The sequence below is a fragment of the Mauremys mutica genome, chromosome 7 (genome assembly GCF_020497125.1).
Source record: "Mauremys mutica isolate MM-2020 ecotype Southern chromosome 7, ASM2049712v1, whole genome shotgun sequence".
Taxonomy (NCBI): domain Eukaryota; kingdom Metazoa; phylum Chordata; order Testudines; family Geoemydidae; genus Mauremys; species Mauremys mutica.
Window position 1 is genome coordinate 119676572 of NC_059078.1, and position 13358 is coordinate 119689929.

Below are 13358 nucleotides of genomic sequence, written 5' to 3' on the forward strand. Positions count from 1 at the left end.
CATGCACCTGTTTGTATGCATTTGCACATAACTAATATTTGCTGCAGGAAGTACAGCAGCTGCTTTTTGTTTCCTGGTCGTGGTGCCCCAACGTAATTAATAATGTCAGCATGAACATACTCACCTATTTTGGGTCTTTTGTTGTTGTTTTTTCAGTCTCTCATTCTGCCATGGAGTAGAAAAGGTGAATCTCCTGATTCTGAATTAGCAACTGATTGGATGATATCATGGGCCAGATCTTTAGCTGATGTAAATTGGCATAGCTCCACTGGCTTCAGTAGCGCTATGCCAATTTTCACCAGCTGAAGATTCAGGCCCTGAATTCTGTGCTGCTTGTGGTATGCAGAGGAGAGCTGGTTGGAAAAATTTTATGATGATATTTTTCCTATTTCCCAACTTACTCTTTTGCAGAGTGTAACAACGAGGCAATGCAGTATGTTTCAATGGGACATGGAGTACTACTTCATTTTATATCACAACAATTCATTCTGCAGCATAAATGTCAGGTTGGCCACAGGGTTCTGGGTTTTAAGAACACTACAGATTGCTTAGGATTTGTAATATGGCAACTGATAATATTTTATTTTATTTTATTTTCCATCTTCTTGGCTTGCCCTGCTCCATGTGTCAAGGCAGATGTAAAAATAACTCTTTTCCAAGCAGACACAGCACTTAGTCTGCATGAGATTATCCAGTCTTCCAGATGTTCTCCAAATCCACTATGCATTATTCAGAGAAGCAGGTGTCAGAGAGCTGACTGCTCTGATAGAGGACCATCTCTGGAATGAACTGAAGCATTCAGTCCTGAGAATTGCACCTCACCTGGAAAAGAGAGAAGGAGCTGCAGGACTAGCCTTCCTAGGAGAAGAATCTGAACAGTGATTTTGAGTTAGTTGGTTTCATTAGCAAATTCAAGTAAAGAAGGGGATATTTCTCCTTTGTCAGAGGCACGTCCATCTTTTTGTGTCCTGCTGCAGCTGATACCCAAACGCTCCCTTAACCCATTTGGAAATGGCTTCAGTGCTGGTGTAGACTGGACAAAACCATTTCTAGTAATTAAGAAAGTGTAATGGAGAACTGCTTCCACCATTCAAAAATTAAAAATGGGCCCCCTGTGCATTAACCACTTGGATGCAGTTCAGTGTAACTCCATGCAATTGTCTGTATATCCATCAGTTTTATAAAAGAAAACACAAAGACCATAACTTTCAAACCGGGATGCCTAAAGTTAGACTTTTAAATTCATATTTAGGCCTAAATGAAAGAGTGGCCTAATTTTCACAAGTGCAGAGAACCCCCAAAATCCCATTGAAGTCAATGGGACCTGCAGTGACACCATTTTGAAAAGGAGTCATTTTTATTTAGTTGCCTATCTTGACACATCCAGGTAAAATGCATTGTGACGTACGTAGTCCATAGTTCTGGATCTAGAACAGAAACTTCCTTCATACACTGGATGCGCTACTCTAGAAGTGCATCTCATCCAGACAAACAGGAGAGTGATATCCGAATGTCCCCCAGCCTGAACCTGGGATGATGTCAGAGTCCCATAGGGATGTTAGAATTGATCATCAGAATTAACTGTACACGCATTTAATCTCAGCCTGGTTTAGCTATTGGAATTTTTGGTCCATTCATTTCATTGGGGACTACAAAATAAAATACTGTCACAATGTGTACAGAGTGTGATCCTGTGTGTATTTGATTAAGGCGAAGTCTAACATTGTGTACTGAGTCCATGCCATTGATTTTCTGTATGGAATTAATTAATAGAGAATGTATTTCTTTCTTGTGGATTTGTCACTAGAGACCATTGTTATGGAATAGAAGTTATTTTAATAGGGGAGAGGACATAGGTGAGGTGAATTGTTTTGTACAGCTGCTAAAGCAGTCATTGTGGCTACACTGATTTAAACACATTATGTTACTGAGAATAAAATAAATCACCTTTTTGAGTGATCACTATTACAAAGAAGCATTTGGGGTCAGAATATTCAAATGGGGTTATGGGAGCTAGCTGCCACTCCCTTTAGATTTCAATGCCATTGAGGTCCTGATGCCCTTAGGCTGCTTTGAAACGCTCGGCCTGGATGTCCACAGAGTTTAAAACCCTTCCCTGGCCATAACTGTAGCACAGTGTTAAAAGGAGGATGTAATTTTCTAAAGAGAAAGTTTGCTCATTAAAAAAACCCAGTGAGATTCTGAAGCAACAGGAATGCTCTGTATCAAAGAATCCCAAGGCACCCGTTTGATTTTCCTCAACAACCTGGCTAGCTTTGATCAGACGAACAGCCAAGCCCACAGAGCGGGAAAAGAGTCTAACCAGCACAGGTTTTTGACACCACGCTTGTCAAAGCCGCTCAGCTACACAGCTGTGTCTCCAAGACAGGTGAAGATTAGAACATTAGTCACAACAGTGTACCACGTTGCACATGTTCCCAACCACTCCAAGGCAATAGGAATGTGGAAGGCACATTGATATCAATGAGAGTTAGGAGCCTAAATACAATTGAGGACCTGATCCTGGGTGTCTTAAATCACTTATGCCACTAAGGCAGGGGTAGGCAACCTATGGCACGCATGCCAAAGGCAGCATTCGAGCTGATTTTCAGTGGCACTCACACTGCCCGGGTCCTGGCCACCAGTCCAGGCTCAAGGGAGTATACCAAAGTTGTTTTGTTCCTAGACAATAGGAACTGATCGTTCTTGGCTATTTGGCCGTGTTCCTTGGAGGGAGCTCGCAATGCAGTTAGGCAGCTTCAGTATTTTGGATACCAATAAAGGATTTATTACTAGAATTGGTCTGATAACTACTGAGCAGGGTGTGTGTAGGCGTGGACTCATTAACATCTGGAGCAGAGATCTCCCATGATGCAGTGCTTCCCTGCTTTTCTGGTCCCAGAATTCCATGTGGTTCTTGCCGTAGAATCTCTGTTCTCTATTCTATATGCTAATGGAGATGCCTCCCTGTCCAATCTTCAATGCAAATGAGGCTAGGGAGTTTCCTTAATCCTGTCACCCTTGTCCCAGGGGTTTAGGTGTGTCTCTCACTGCCTTTTCATTGTTTTTTGTAAGTCTTTCTTTTGATCAGCTTTGATGATGTTTCTGGCTATATCTGCACTTTTGTTGTTCAAACTTTTGTTGCTTAGGGGTGTGAGAAAACGACGCTGAATGACAAAACTTGTAACAACCAAAAGCACCAGTATGGACAGCGCTTCATCAGCGGGATGAAGCTACCACCCCTCCTTGGGGGTGGTTTTATTTTGTCACTAGGAGAGCTCTCTCCTGGTGACAAAGAGCAGCTACACTGCGTGCCGTACAATGGCATGGCTGTAGCGGCACCGTGGTAAGGTGCGTAGTGTCCACATAGCTCCGTCTCTGACTCATTTTTGTTTTTATTGACTCTCAGGTTAAAAATAAACAAAATAATTATCCCTCATTGTTTCAATGGACATTTCAGCTCATTACCTCTGGATTTGTATATTCCTGTCCCTGTGTCTTGGTTTGTGAGTTGGAAGCAAGTAGTGTCAAATTTTATGCAGTATGTTTTGTGTACAAACAACAACCTTTTTACCCAGGCTGGGTTCCCTCAGCTAGCCTTGAGTCTGCCCATTCCTGTTTCGTTAGTGGTAGTGGGTAGAAGGAAATTGCATGTTCACATTTTAAAAATTCCTAACTCGAAGAGATTTGAAATCCTTTCCCAGCCACCAGGACACCCCAAATGGAGGGTATGTTCTATCGTTACATTTCACCAACCCAGTAACAAATGTGAACTCCTAAAGTACTATAGCAGTTTAGTGCAAATGATAAATGGCCAGTTGCACCAAAGATCACAAAATATTCATGTTGCTCCCAATCCCAAGAGACCAGTTACTTACGCCAGGTTAATTTGTACCTCAAATCTCACACCTGAGACAACGCTTGTAGCCAGTCCTATAGTGAACTAATTAAGGATTTGTTAACTAGGAAAATGAAATGAGAAAGTTATTTACAGGTTAAAGCAAACATATATACACAAACGTGTTACAGTCTATGGTTCCAAAACAGTGACAGAGTTGTAGCAATCTTTCAGCACTGAATGTATTTTAGGACTAACCCAGGTTGACCCTGGGGATCAATGCTCGTGTTTCCGAGCTCCAGCCTTGTGAGAGTCCAAACAGCAAAAAGAAAGGGAGTGAGAAATGAAAATGTTCTTGTCCTCTAGTTTTATTTCTGTCTTCCAGAATCCAAGCTGATGGTATAAGCCCTATTGCATAGAGCCTCTTCATGAGTGTTATGGGGCAATTAACAAAGCCTTTGTGTTCGGATGTCCCACAGTGGCCCATTTGGATTCAGTAGTGCTTCCTGAAGGGCAAGAGGTAACACCTTTTGTAAGAATTCAGCATTTTGCACTAGGTGAAGCTTTTTCTCTGCTTGGTGAGTTACATGGTTCAGAACAAACATTTTACAGTTATGGCGCAAACATTTAAGTATTACCTTATAGCATGGGATACAGACATTATAATTAGGATAAATATATGCGGCAATTTACAAGCATTTCATGAAGTCTAAACACTAACAACATTGTTATAAGTCCAGTGCCCATCTTAACCATGCTAACACATAAGGGAACTAGACTGGTTCCCAGCAATGCGTTTGTCATTGCTTGAATGAGGCTTAAGGCCTCGGCATGAGCTGCTCTGCCAGCATCACACCAACAATCTTTGATTTCATGAGATTTCTATCCAGTTTTCCAGATGGAAGAGGTCCAAAGAGTCCAGATAAACATCTAACCTTCGGTGCCTATCCAAACACAACTGAAATTCAACCTTCTGCGGTTCACCCATCTCAGATTTGTACATTTCATGTTATTCCGCAGTGAAAATTGGTGATGCCTAGAGAAATCCTAGAGTTTATTATTGAGGTCCAGATTCATCAGTCAGGAGTTTGGCCCTTGACCAGAGTTGAATTTCCTCAAAGACTTTGGGAAACAAGGGTTCATTTTGACCCAGGCACAAAATGTGGATCCAGAAATGAATCTGAACTTCACCAAAATATTGGGGGTTTTCAGCTCCAAAATTTTAGTTGAATGGCAACCTCATGCTATATGTAGCAAAAACCCACGCAAAACAATTCATGGACACTCTTCACCAATAATTGGAGAGCTGTATTAATGGCAGATGCAACAAGTCAGCCTGATCATGAGTGATCAGATCTGTAGAACTTTAGGCAAAGTTGGAGAGGGGATCAGGTAGCTCAACAATTAGTCTTGATCAGCTAGTTTTGATTATTTTTGTATCCTGTTTTCTTCCAGCTGAATCTCTAATTTGACAATTTTGGCATCCCAACAACTTCAGGGATGGAAAGAAGGAGATATTCTGCTTCAAGGCTCCACCACATTTATTAATATGCAGCCAAGCTCAACTGAGGATGATATTCAGGGAACTAGAGTGGCCCTGATCACCTGAGATGAGACACTACCAATCTGCCTTCTTTGTGTCATTCAGTTATTCAACAGCAGCACAAAGATTCTGTCTGGTAAATTGTGGGGGGAGCAAAAGTCTCATTTTGTGGTTACATCTGCACACTTCTCAGTCATATTCCCATGGATTTCCCAGCTGTATCGCGTAGCAGGGACACATCGGTATAGTCAGAATTTAAAATCAAGTGGATAACAACTACTAGCAATGTTTGCAGCATTTCTGTCTGGATTCTTCCCCCAGATTCTGTAACTTCCAGGGAGCTTATGCAAATTAATTTTCCTCACAACATACAATTTGGCCAGAGATAATTAATGATTCTGATCAGAGGCAGTCTGATTCAGTAAACTGAGCACTGGGCTAAAAGCCAGGAATTCTAGTCCTGTGTCTGCAAAAACTGGAGGTGTAATGATAGATCAAGTAGTTTTAAACTCTGCTTCTCAATTTTTTTCACCTAAGGAATGGGTAGAATAATGTTTACATACCTCACGGAATAGTTGTGACGATTAAGTACTTGATGTTAGGACTGGTCAAAAATTTTCAGTTGAAAGTGTTTTTTGATGGAAAATTAGTTGACTTTTTTGTGAAAAATATCTGCTTTCTGTAGAAAATTTTGACTTTTCAACAATAAAACAAATGCCAAAAACTGAAATACGTAGCTGAAAGCTTAAATATTTGAGTTAGGACATCCTGTCATTGTACCTCATGGAGTTGTAATTTGATTTCCTCATATCCGTATTCACCTCTATGGACCAGGCTATTCAGCCAGACTACATTTCCCATGATGCACCACAGAAAGGGACTTTGAATCGGAAGCAACTGAAAGGTGCAACTGCCTCCCTCACCATAAGTGGAAACCATGGTGTATCATGGGAGATGATATCTGACCAGGGAGCCCAGCTGACAGAGAATGGAGCATGAGGCATTGAAACTAGAACACCCATGTGATACAACAGGAACATTTCCAAACAGAAATATTTTGATACAGTTGAAATATTTTGGCTTTCAATTTTTTTCCATAGAAAATTTTAGACTTTTAAAAAAAAATTTAATCTAATTTGTCCTCAGTAAAACAGTCTGGTTTGTGGCAGGCTCTAGTTGATATCTGTACAGTGCTCTGGAAATATAAAGTACTATACAAATGCTAAGTACCATTATTCATTTCTAAGTACAACTCAAAAGGTTTGTAGTTCAAGCCCAGTATGGATGAATATCTAAAAGTCCAGAATTTTATCCAAGTTACCCAAACCTTACAAGTTCCCCAGATTAGACCAGCAATGTCACAAGAATATGCTTTCTCATGAGATTTCCAGCACCTCTGCTCCCAGACAGAAATACCCTCAGCGTGAACTATTTAGCAGTATCTCAGCATTTCTGGTTCCAGTTGGAACACAGACATTCCAAAATAACACAAAAATAAGGCAAAACCCCCACCAGTATCAGATATTTACTGATGTCAGAAAAGGTTCCCTTCAGATTCCCTTCATACAGCATGTTGTATAGGCTTTTACTGCTGAACATAGGGTGACCAGACAGCAAGTATGAAAAATTGGGATGGGGGTAGTGGGCAATAGGCTTCTATATAAGAAAAAGCCTCAAATATCGGAACTGTCCCTATAAAATCGGGACATCTGGTCTCCCTAGCTGAACATGTGCATCTATAAGACATTATCCCCACAGCATACTGTGTATGACAGCTTAAAATAATCAGAGTCCTGTGGCACCTTATAGACTAACAGATGTATTGGAGCATGAGCTTTCGAGGGTGAATACCCACTTCGTCGGATGCATGTAGTGGATATTTCCAGAGGCAGGTATAAATATGCAAGCAAGAATCAGGCTAGAGATAACGAGGTTAGTTCAATCAGGGAGGATGAGGCCCTCTTCTAGCAGTTGAGGTGCCTCATCCTCCCTGATTGAACTAACCTCATTATCTCTAGAGTGATTCCTGATTGCATATTTATACCTGCCTCTGGAAATTTCCACTACATGCATCCGACGAAGTGGGTATTCACCCTCGAAAGCTCATGCTCCAATACATCTGTTAGTCTATAAGGTGCCACAGGACTCTTTACAGATCCAGACTAACATGGCTACCCCTCTGATATAAAATAATCAAATGATTATTCCATTCAGTTTGTTTAAGCTCTTCATCAACTGAATGTGGTTTTAATGAACAGAGGCTCTCTGCTGAGCTAGTCCAGATTGCAGATGAAGAACATTGCAGTGGTATTGAGAAATGTTTACATTTTTGTCAACCCAGTTTGATTTTCACGCCCCTTCATTTTCCGGCCTTCTATTTATTTGTGTTTCCCACATGGAAAGCATTTCAGTGTCTCAGCGGTGCCTTACAATGTACAGCTTATGAAATGGTGGATCTGATTATAGTCTCAATTCTATAGTCTACCTGTGAGACAAAGTCTCAAACAGATCAGGCGGTTTCCTTTCCTCCCCTGGCTAAAGTGGAGTTCCAGCAGGAATGAGTTCAGCCCACTACATTTCAATTTAGTTAGATGTTCCTCTGCCTAGTCCAGCTTTTCAGGAACAAGCCTCAAATAATGCTTCAAAGGGATTTTTTTCTTAGTTCTTACAATTATTCTATATCAAGGTACAATTCATTACAATGCTGCACTGTACTGTTCCTATTAATGCTCTAACTCTATATAGTATTTCCAGATACACAGAAGAAGTGTATGAAGCTTCAGTATTAGTTCATTGACCATTAACTGTGTCGCGGATTGGTCCCACATGCTCAATCTGCCTGCCTTAACAGTCAACGATGTTTAGCTTGACACGGCCTACACTTTGCCATTGTTACACTGAAGCAGACAGAGTTTTTCCCATGACCTCTTTTGGAATGAAGGGCTTACCAATGCTAAAGCATTGTTACCAAACCAAGCTGATAATAGAAGAGAGTTCTAATAGCAATCCACGTTGGCCAAGCAAACAGGAAAGCTAGAAATACAAACACAGCACCTGTGCCAACAGCTGTTGCAAGGGGTTATCCGATCAGCATAGATTAGATCTGGAACCATTTCACATGGTGTACACGCTGTATGTTCCCTCTAGATTAGAGGAAGTACATTTGCATAGGTAGCATCTAATAGATTGCACTGAGGTACTATAGCATGGAGGTAGCTTAAAGTTAGATCCCAGGCCACTAAAATGGATAGAATGGCTTCTATTGACTTCAGTGGGGTTTGGATCAGGCCTTTAAAGAGGTGCTCTGAAGATATTCTTCTTGAAGCATCAGCTATTCTAACACGGCTCTGTTTAAAAGATGTTCACCTAAATAACAACATCTAGGGCATGAGCATAAGGAGTACAAGCAAGAAAACAAAGGAACTAGCTAGCGGTGTGCTCATTTTTCTAGTTGTTTAAATTTTGTCTCCATTTCCATAAGTCTATCTTGTGTTACTACTCCAGAAAATTAGCTCCCTTTTTTATTAATTTGTCTTAGTGAAGGATTTGGTTTTTTTTAATAGACAAGGACATTTAAATTGTGCACCCCTAACAGTGGGTGCAAAGTGGAGTGAGAATCTAAGCTTTGTCTTTATGGCACAATCTAGTTTCCAATGTGCATCCTCATTTCAAGGGCAGAATCTAGGCCATAAAACAGAAGCAGCTCTCCTTACTATCCAAGCAGCTCTCCTTACTATCTTTAGTGTATTTGTCCTCACAACACCCATGCGAGGTATGGAAGTGCTATTAGCCCCATTTTATAGATGGGAACCAAGACACAAGGAGGCTAAGAGACTAAACCTAGGTTCACATAGGAAGTTTGTAGCAGAGCAGGGAACTAAACCCCTAAGTCCTAGGCTGGTGCATTAACCACTAGACTATCCTGCACATCTACCAATGTGATATATGCCATCATGTGCCAGCAATGCCCCTCTGCCATGTACATTGGCCAAACCGGACAGTCTCTATGCAAAAGAATAAATGTACACAAATCAGATGTCAAGAATTATAACATTCAAAAACCAGTCAGAGAACACTTCACTCTCCCTGATCACTCGATACCAGACCTCAAAGTTGCAATACTCCAACAAAAATAATTCAAAACCACACTCCAACGAGAAACTGCAGAATTGGAATTAATTTGTAAACTTGACACCATTAAGTTAGTCTTGAATAAAGACTGGGAGTGGATGGGTCATTACACAAAGTAAAACCTATTTCCGCATGCTAATTTCCCCCCCTACTGTTACTCACACCTTCTTGTCAACTGTTGGAAATGGGCCATCCTGATTATCACTACAAACATTTTTTTTCCTCCTGCTGATAATAGCCCACTTTAACTGATTACTCTCGTTATAGCTAGTATGGCTGCACCCATTTTTTCACATCCTTTATGTATATATATCTTCCTACTGTATTTTCCACTGCATGCATCCAATGAAGTGGGTTCTCGCCCACGAAAGCTTATGCTCAAATAAATTTGTTAGTCTCTAAGGTGCCACAAGTACTCTTCATTCTTCCTCTGTTTGTATTCCTTGTCCCTGTTCGTTTGGCTAAGAATTCCAAAAGTAGGTGCTTCTCTAAACCTTATCAGAGTTAGTCAGTCTTCTTCTGTCCACTGTAGCAAACTGCCTTTAAAATGTGATGACAAATAGGATTTTAGTTGAAAAATTTCCAGCCCTCCTTGTTTCAGGCGGGGCTGTACAATATTATGAGAATCGACTTCTTTGCATTGTTCACTTGCTTTTCTTCCTGATCTGCAGCATTTAGGTTGTTACCATAATTGGAATGTGGCCAATGGCACTGGGGTGAAAGCCTGCCCTTTGTGAAAAATGCCATGGGCTATTTAATGGTCAGTATGTTGGTTTTATAGCTCACCTGGAAGGCAGCCTCTCCTGCAGCACACCACTCCACACTGAGGTAGCGGCTCAAAACTGATTTAGAAGAAATTCACCAATATCACCTACCTCAACACACTAGGATTTTCCATGGTGGGCCCTCCTTAGGTTGCAGCCATTTGAGTGGCCAGCCATTAGTGCAGCTGCATGATGCATCAGTGCAAACTCATAGTGAACGCAGGATAAACTGCTGCAAGCCAGCATTTTCTTAGTTATATTGAACTGTGTTTCAAGCAAATTGATGCAAATAGTGGCTTTGACTGTCGACATTAGAGGTTTGCTGCAGCTACACCATTGGCCAAAATCAGGGTAAATTCCCACATAAAAAAAAGCTTGAGATGGGATCTAAGCATTCCAGTGCCAAATCATAGGCTGGGTCAGGCAGGGACTCTGTCCTTCTGTACATCTGTACAGTGCCTAGTACCTTTTGGGTGCTTCTGTACTACCAGTGTTAAATAATTAACACTTCAATGCATAGTCCAGGTTTGGCAAAGAAAACTGTTTCAAAACTTTTAGCTGGAAACAAACTTTCAGTAGGAGCTAGAAAACCATTTAGGGAAAATAACAGCTCCGTGCTATGTTTCTACACAAGCTCAACAGGCAGCAATATCATTTTTATAATCTGCTTGTCTGGTTTAGAAACATCTTTACTTTGGGGTTTAAAGCAAGTAATTAAGTTGCGACATTTGGCATCAGAAAATAGTGCAGGAAGCAGAACATTTCCAGGAGGAGGTTATATTAATGTAAAGAAAATCAAAGCTACAACCTTATATGGGTAACTTTCATTATGTTTGTCTGGAAAACCCTGGTGATTTTTCTAACTCAATCTTTAAAGGGAACATTTAAATTGATCAAAAATATTTTCACTTTGTTTGTTTCCTTTTCAGACCAAAATTACCATCTCTGATGTCTTCATGCTATTCAGAGAATGGTATTAATTAGCCCCTATCATTAGAAATTATATCTCCACAAGAAAATACATGGCAGCGGTTGTTTCTTTACATCAAATTTCATGTTTGTTAGAGATGTGAACATAGTAAATTATTCTGTTTTTGTGAGGAATCATATAGTTGCCATCTGATATTTTTTACAGTCTATTCACTATTATCTGAAATAGATGAGCAGCAGCAAATAGCTCTAGTTGAAAAGATTTGACTTTTGAGACTATCTTGTGTTTTATTTTGACTATTCTCTGAGTAATTGTTTCTGTAACCTCTTGCTCAGATACACTTTCCTCTCATTTTCAGTCATTGGGGACAAAAAAAAATCCCAATCAAAAGATGAGCATGGAGTGGACTGAATGGCTGGGAGAATTAATACTGGGAGCTTTGCAACACCCGACAAGAATAATTTACATTTACACTGTATGTTTCCAAATTACTTTACCTGCTAGGTAAAACTTAAAATCAGTTATTCAATGTAAGCAATACAAACCCCAGGAAGTGTTTGAAATCCAAAAGCCAATAAATATTATTTAACATCTCTTTCCTGTTATTTAGCCTATGTGAAAGGTGTTGATGGTCACACCTAATTCCTGTGGATATGTTTTAAAGATGTCCACTCTATAAAATCCATTATCAAACTTGGCAGTCTTTGCAGAAAGGCCAGTGACTGAATAGGTAATGGAAATTGGGCCACACTCTCAGATAAATGGACAAAAGGATAATAGAGAGTCGAGATGAGTGAAAGAGACAAGCTTTTGAGCTAAACAGAGCTCTTCTTCAGGTCTGGGAAAGGTGCTCATGGTGTCACAACTAAATACAAGGTGGAACAGATTCCAAGAGACCATTCAAGATGAATTGGCCATTACATCTCCAGTCACAGGACAAAAAGGGTTAGTAGCTTACAGATTGTTGTAACAAGTCATAAATCCAGTGTCTTTATTAAGAGCATGATTTTTAGTGCCCAGAAATTCTTCCTTAAGGTGGCCCATGAAGAGGTTGCAGCACCCCAAGGGAAAGGGGTACCGGGGTCCAGGAGGGACACAGGGGCCTGGCAGGTGAGACACCGGCCAGCAGGGGGCACTCTGAGGCTGAGGAGCTAATTCCCAAGACTGACCAACAGGAGGCGCCGCGGCGGTGAGTGCTCGATTTGCTACAGCAAGTAAATGACCCAGAATACACCACCCACTCTGTGCAGGGTCAGATCCTCAGCTGATGTAAATTGATGTTGTTTCATTGAAGTAATCTGCAATTAGTTACATTGAGTTCAGTGAAACTCTGCTGACTCACACCATCCAGGGATTTGCCCTGCTTTTGTAAAAAAGGATTGCAGTCTCCAGAGAGAGGACTGTGATTCCTGCACCTTTCAAATTCTTGCAAATGTATTTAAAAAAACAACCCAAAAGCCTGAAAAATAGAGTTTCAGCTGCTGCTAGAATGATTTACATTTAACCCTCTGCACAGTGTTTGATGTGATGTTTAGCCTTGTGCTGCTGAATTCAGAATTTTGATAGAATTCTATTTGGCAAAATGTTGCAAAATGTAATAGAAAACTCTTCCTTTCAGCATGGAGTTTTTGCCCAGCTTTCCTCTTGAGGTGACCAGATTGCTTACTACTCTATTATCATCCAGGAATTCAGGGCCAGTTAAAACAATGGATTTTCCATACAACAAGATACCCATTGGTTCATCTAATTTCTGAGAATGGCCAATTTCAGATGGTGCAGAAGAAGATGTAAAATTCCAGACATGTCACTAAAAGTAAATTGGCTAGAATAAAATTATAAGGTTGATCACTCTGCTTGCCTCAGCTCATACATTTACTACGGGTGACTTTCTTCCTGACTCCAGCTGACGATCAGTTTATGCTGTGAAGCATGAAATTTGATAACCTTTTAAATTTTATCCTAGCTACTACCACTGCACGTGTCCAATCCTTTTAAACATAACTACGACAGTCTCAGATACCAGCACTCTCCCCATCCTTCAAACTGGTTCAGACAATCTCCCCACTCAGGTCTGTAGCCACATGAAAATTTACAGTGATTTGACTCTGAGTGTGGCACAGCATGAAGCATAAAAGTTGTCTCACTGGAGGA

General features: G+C 40.6%; 1 long non-coding RNA gene across 1 annotated transcript in view; it reads left to right on the plus strand.

Moving 5' to 3' along the window:
- LOC123373811 overlaps positions 1 to 11660 on the plus strand; it is a 63696-nt gene extending 52036 nt beyond the window's left edge. Inside the window, exons 2-4 of the long non-coding RNA XR_006580864.1 lie at positions 4224 to 4358; positions 5294 to 5517; positions 11566 to 11660. This is a non-coding gene — a long non-coding RNA (uncharacterized LOC123373811). The remainder of the gene's footprint in view (positions 1 to 4223; positions 4359 to 5293; positions 5518 to 11565) is intronic.
- The last annotated feature ends 1698 nt before the right edge of the window (positions 11661 to 13358 follow it).